Here is a 6,363-nt window from a genome sequence, read left to right as displayed (position 1 = left end):
CGCCATCAACGAGCGGTTCCGGCGCGAGTCCAAGGAGGCAAAGGCCGCCGTCATAGGCGCTGTCACCGGCATGGTCCGCCCACTCCGGGAACTCCTCGACGACCTGCGGAGTCTCAAGAGCGTCTTCGACACCCAGGAGTTCCAGATCGGCATGCCCTTCGGCGCCATCATGACGTGTATGGGGATGTACCAACTGTGGAAGCTTAGTCCCTCCACGTGCATCGAGGTTGCCATGTACTACGCCTTCTACAAGCTCAGCACCATCGCGGCCGACGTCCGGCGGCGTGGCTTCTCCCCTGACTGGATAATCCGGATTAAACTCGGTGAGTCCATCTCCCCCACCTTGATGCTTTCTTTCTTAGGGTTTAGTGTTTGGGTGTGGCTAGGTTTCAGTCGACTGAGATTTAACCAATTCTCACTCAAGTGACATAGCATGCAGGAGAGAAAAAAAAAGTACATGAATCTCAATGTAAGACCTCACGAATATAGCATGAATTGAGACTTAGTGATACTGTTAGGGTTTAGGATCGGTCTAAACTAAGGTAGTTTCCAGAGGATCTCCGTAACTAATTGCATTATTTTACCTTACAGTTTAAAGTACTTCATCGCAGGATTTCACATTTTGGAGTAGTATCTTTTTCTGTTTATCTAATTCACATCTAGATGTTTTCTAAGAATGTCACATCTAAGCTCCCACAAATAACACAGCAACAAGGAATAAAAAAACTGGGGCAAAAATAATAGACCACACATATAGTGGACATCAAGTTAGATGTGACATAATTATGTCACATGTAGATGTGTCCTAGACAGACCTTATCTTTTTACTGACCTATGCAATTATACGTGTTATCTGCGCAGGTATAATCATCGCTCTGCTTGTCAAATATCATAGGAAAAGCACTGCGCCCCTTGGCAATTATGTCAGGTTTGTGTGCATTATAGGATCGTTGACATATCAGTGATTGTGCAATTGATTGAAGGTTTGGCTAACATGCATGCATCCTATCAACTGTGACGCAGGCTAGCAATCTTGGTCATCTATGTTACTTCGGTGTTTTGGGACGTGCGGGGTTTGAAGAAATACGCGAGAATGATTCTCCCTATGGCCTTCGAGATGGCAAAGCATCCCATGGCAACGACAATACGGTGCAAACGAGTGAAAGCGACAGGAGAGGTTGAATATTTCGAAATCAAAAGATGAAACAAAATGTAATATGTTGGGAGGATGATGTTCCGTAAGCATGTGTCCAAATTCATACTCATACTCGGTTGGTTTTTTCTACATACCTCACAAATGAGCATGAGCTCGAACTTGAAATTCCACATGTTTATCACTGTTCTAGCATTTTTTTTAGTTTCTTTGAAAAGTCGATAATTAATCTTCTATGGGTTCCGGTCAATGATCTACTGCGGCGGATCTTCATACATCTCCACACGGCCTCTACAACGTGGGTTGGATGGGTCGGGTCGACGATGGCCTACGGCGAAATCGGAGTCGTTTGCTCAAGGTTTTTAGGATGACGATTACGGCTTCAAGGGAGGAGTGAGGATGATGACGCCTGGGTGTCTCGGCGATGCCCTCTTTGGAGTGTTGTGCGTGGAGTATCTTTTGTGTGCCGTTCAGCGGTTGTGATGGTTTGCGCCCGGTTCTTCATGTTTAACTGGGCAACCTAGTTTTCGCTCGGTATTTTCAAATTAATTGAGCAACTCTTTTCTGAATATAGGAATCCTGTCATTTCAGAAGAAAAAAAAATCTTCTAGGTGAGTGTAAACTAAATGTTTCCGGTTTCATTTCTCGTTGAGTTTTTTTTGGATGTTGGAGCGTATATATACGTCTTAAAATTAAGAGTAAAAGCGCCACATATTTGTAGAATTTTTGTCCTTTCAAAGAAGATCATGGGTGCACAACTTCACGGTTTAAACTCGTGGTGACGTGAATTTAACATCAATGTATTTCTACTAGGCATGTGATGTGTGTGCCTTTTCATTGTAACAAAAAGCTCCGTATGATGAGTATTTCATCAAAAATTATCACTATTGTGGTTTGCGTCGCCATAGACCTACAACTTTTTAAATTTTAATAAAAAGCTACCACTTTTTTTGTAATTCATCCTTAAAAACTACTCTCTCCGTCTCATAATGTAAGATGTTTGTGTAGTGTCAAAAAAACGTCTTATATTATGGGATGGAGGGAGTACAACTTTCGATGATGACCATTTTATAGGATTTAGATACGTTTATGACAAGCGGGACCCACCCGCCAGGGCTGACATGGCAGAAAAGTCAACGCCGTTTATTTTGACCGTTATTATAGGTGGGGCGCACACGTCAGCATCAACCTCCTCCTCCTTCCTCCTCTCTTTCTCTCTGGCATTTGAACAATCACGTTGTGTGCATCGGGCAGAGCAGCTGGCCGTGGCCACGAACACCGGCGTCGCGCTGAAAGCCAGAGACTGCATACGATAGGATGCAGTATGAATAAGGCCACTGAGGAAGGAGTGCTCAGCTCGTTTAGAGCAGTTTCGGTCACCCAAAGATTGTCTTTATACGCTGATGATCTGGCGTTTTTCTTGAGACCGTCTCTGCAAGATCTCACATTCATGAAAGCCACCTTTGACATCTTCGACGAAGCCTCAGGCCTAAGGATCAATTACAGCAAATCAAATGCAATCCTTATCAAGTAGAACGAGTTAGACCATTAGAGAGTGGAGACGGTACTGCAATGCAAACTTGGGAATTTTCCATGCCGCTACTTGGGTTTTCAGCTTGCGATCAACCAGCTCTTGAGAGCGGACTGGCGACCGTTCCTTGATCAGGTCGGAACTTTATCTCTGCATGACAGCGAGGCTTCATTCAACGGCCTGTCAGACTCATTCTCGTTAAGACCGTGATCGCAGCTAGACCGATCCACCGGCTCCTGTGTTGGATCCCCCTGCTTGGGTCCTTGAGGACATTAACAAGTGGATGTGCTCCTTCTTCTGGGCAGGGAAGGACAAGAGCCACGGTGGGCAATGCCTTGTCGCTTGGGACGCGGTTTGCCGGCCGACGATCTTTGCAGGCCTCGGTGTGAAGACCATGGCCTTGCAAGCACTTGCACTCATTTTGCGTTGGGAATGGTTGAGGAGAACTGACCTGAACAAACCATGGCAAGGGATGCACTTGTTGGTGGATGAGCATGGAGTTTTTGGCAGCTTGGTAAAAATCACGGTGGGAGAGGGATCGAAAGTCCTCTTTTGGAAAGATCGTTGGATCCATGGAGTTGCGGTTACAGATATCGCCCTGTTGCTCCTCCAGTTAGTCAGCACGAGGAACAAGAATAGGAGAACATTGCAAGATGCGCTTATTGACAACGCGTGGATGAACGATGTTCAAGGAGAACTCCCGTTCACAGGCCACATGCAAGTATACTTACTACCGGAATCGCACCCTACGACGACGGCCAGGGCCGTCGGCATAGCCTTGATATGCCGTCGGGACAGGCCTATGCCGACGGCCCCCATCGGCATAGGGCCGTCGGCAACATATCCGTCGGCGCAGCCCGGGAGGCCGTCGGCATAGAAAGGCCGTCGGCATAGGATCTATCCCGACGGTGTCCGTACATCTATGCCGACGGCCCTGGCTGTCGGCAACGTTCCCGTCTAACAGCGGCCGCCGTCAAGTGACGATCAACCGCTGCTCGCCACGTGGCTCATCTATGCCGACGGCCTAGCCGTCGGCTTAGTTTAAATCTATGCCGATGGCGAGGCCGTCGGCATAGGCTTACCCAAGGAGCGCCAAGTTGCTGACACGTGGCATCTATGCCGACGGCCTGGCCGTCGGCTTAGTTTAAATCTATGCCGACGGCGAGACCGTCGGCATAGGCTTACCCAAAGAGCGCCCAGTTGCTGACGCGTGGCATCTATGCCGACGGCCTGGCCGTCGGCTTAGTCTAAATCTATGCCGACGGCCTAGCCGTCGGCATAGATGCCACGCGTCAGCAACTGGGCACTCAGGCCAGCCCTATGCCGACGGCCTAGCCGTCGGCATAGTTTGTATTTGATTTTTTTTTCTTTTTTCTGTTTGTTTTCAAATCAATTCAATTCAGATATACAGCACATATCAGCAGATATATATGATGTAAATAGACATATAAAACACATCTAAGTATCATCCGTCACCATCACAACAATATATGCATAAGCATCATCATAATCAACATAAAGATAAGCATAAGCATATAAAGAAGCACACAAGTCATCTAAAGGACCATCAAAGACCACAAGTTTATCATCATCACCACACACAAGCCATCTAAAGATACATAAGCATAAGCACACAAGTAACCAAAAGGCTTAAGCGCCAGGACGTCGAGCACCGCGGAGGTCGTCACCGCCAAGACCGCTGAAGCCCAGGTCGTCACTGCTAGCGGCAGCGCTACCGCCAAGACCGCCTCCACCTCCGCCTCTGCCTCCATGGATCGGAGTGGTCGGGCTCCGTGACTCGGGGGTGCTGCGAAGACCACCGCCAACGGTTGATCCACTGGTTCCCTGGATGTTGAAAAGACATATTAACGGGATATATGACTGTGCTGAAAGGCATGATATGCTTTGAGTGAATAGATTGGGGATGAACTAACCGGCGAGGGGCCAGCGTTTTGTGCCACAAACTCCTCAAAGGTCAGCAACGTTGGTTGTGCTGGAGGACCCTCTGCTGATGGCCATTGAGGACACATGCCGGCCGCCATTTCCTGAAAAGCGTGCTGCATCTGGCGATCCCTCTGCTGATGGTATGCATGAAGGCGGTCGTGCCACGCCATGGTCTCCTGGCGTGTGTACTCCATGTAGGCCTACAGTATGACATGATGAAACTCATAAAACTACTAAATGCGGAAAATAAAGTGAGCAATGAAGATAAAAGGGAAAATACTTACAGTTTGCTGCTCCTGAAAGAGGGACAGTGACGGTGCACTGCTCATGGGCGTGCTCGTGCGCTGGCTCAGGGTCGGGTCGATCCGACGGAGCTGTGTGTAGGAGATAGTAGGAGTGATCACAGCATCGAGAACCGCCTCCCGACCGTGCTCCTTCGGCCCCATGCCCACCACCACCCTTTCGTCCAGGTCCGCCGCAATGGGGTCAGGTGTGTCAGGATGTAACGCCAGATACCCATCGGAGTAGGCCTTCTTCCTATGCGCGGTCTTCTTGTCGTAGTACTTGGGCTCGCCAGGCTTGGGGTCCTTCCGCGTATGGGCGATCTCCCATGCCTGCATGTGTGACAACGGCCGCTTCAGTTTCTCCTCCTGCACCACCAAACAGAGGTTAGTCATACATAAGAAAGTAATGGTAAATAGAAGAAGAAGAATGTTTAATGGGGTTAGTCATACATTAACTGCCTTGTGGAGATAGTGGTTTCGGTTTCCCTGAGCATGTACTCCCTCCTTCCATTGGTTAGCCTTGTTTTTGACTCTCATAGCCGCCCAGGCTCCAGCCTCATCACACCAAAGATCCACCAATGCCGCCCAGGACTCGTCTTTTCCATAACACCAATTTGGTAACACCTACATAATGAAAGCATAATGGCATGTCAACACGAAACGGTGAAATGTACCACAAGGTAATGAAAGCATAATGAAAAATCTTTTATACTTACCTTCAAGAACTCGTCCCTCTCCAAGGTAATGCCCATCCTCCGCGCGTCTTCCTTGGTCATCTTCACACCAAGATAGTCGTGATGGTATGTCGAGATGGCCACATAGCGCACCTCGTACTGCATCTGGCGGGCCTTCTTCTTGCATTGGCGCAGCACGATCTGGTCCGCTCTGGCCCTGTGCTCCGGGAGAACTCGATAGAATTTCTACAATCATGCACGAAACAAGAATGGAAGAAGCCATGAGTTAAATCATTCATGAAACTAGAATGGACTTGTGCTTCTGAAGAGAACTCACCCAGAAAGTGGTGATCACGGCCTTGGCATGGGTCCCATGGTCCGCGTGGAGGGCCGCTTCCCAGTGCTCCCAGCTCGTGGCCAAGACCCGATGGTTCGGGTGCCTGACTGGATCCGGACAGTACAACCCCGGCCAGTGTAACTTCAGCAAGACAGTGATGGGGCCGTTGGGAATACGGACCCCTTTAGAATATATCCAGTTGCTGCAAAAGAATGAACTATTAGCATGTGACAAGCAAAATAAATAACAACCGGAATGAGCATGTGACAAGCAAAATAATGAAATTATTATAAAGTGGCACTTACTCTTTCCCCGTGGGCTCAATGAGCCACTTCTGCTCCTCAGTAGCAGGAACCTGCTTTGGTAGCTTTGCGTTACCACGCAGCCACCCCTTGTTGCCAACCCCCTCCCCGCCACCACCATCATCCCCGCCACCACCC

The 6,363-nt window shown here is 48.7% G+C and overlaps 1 long non-coding RNA gene across 1 annotated transcript; it reads right to left on the bottom strand.

The window, feature by feature from the left end:
- Positions 1–5,436: 5,436 nt before the first annotated feature.
- LOC141022409 (uncharacterized) lies at positions 5,437–6,054 on the bottom strand. The gene is made up of 3 exons (XR_012183707.1): positions 5,924–6,054; positions 5,629–5,832; positions 5,437–5,536 (listed from the first exon to the last, which is right to left on the bottom strand). It is a non-coding gene; the product is annotated as an uncharacterized lncRNA (long non-coding RNA).
- Positions 6,055–6,363: the final 309 nt, after the last annotated feature.

The sequence above is a fragment of the Aegilops tauschii genome, chromosome 5 (genome assembly GCF_002575655.3).
Source record: "Aegilops tauschii subsp. strangulata cultivar AL8/78 chromosome 5, Aet v6.0, whole genome shotgun sequence".
Lineage (NCBI taxonomy): Eukaryota > Viridiplantae > Streptophyta > Magnoliopsida > Poales > Poaceae > Aegilops > Aegilops tauschii.
The sequence above is the reverse complement of the archived record's forward strand: the minus strand, read 5'-3'. Positions and strand labels throughout refer to the sequence as shown.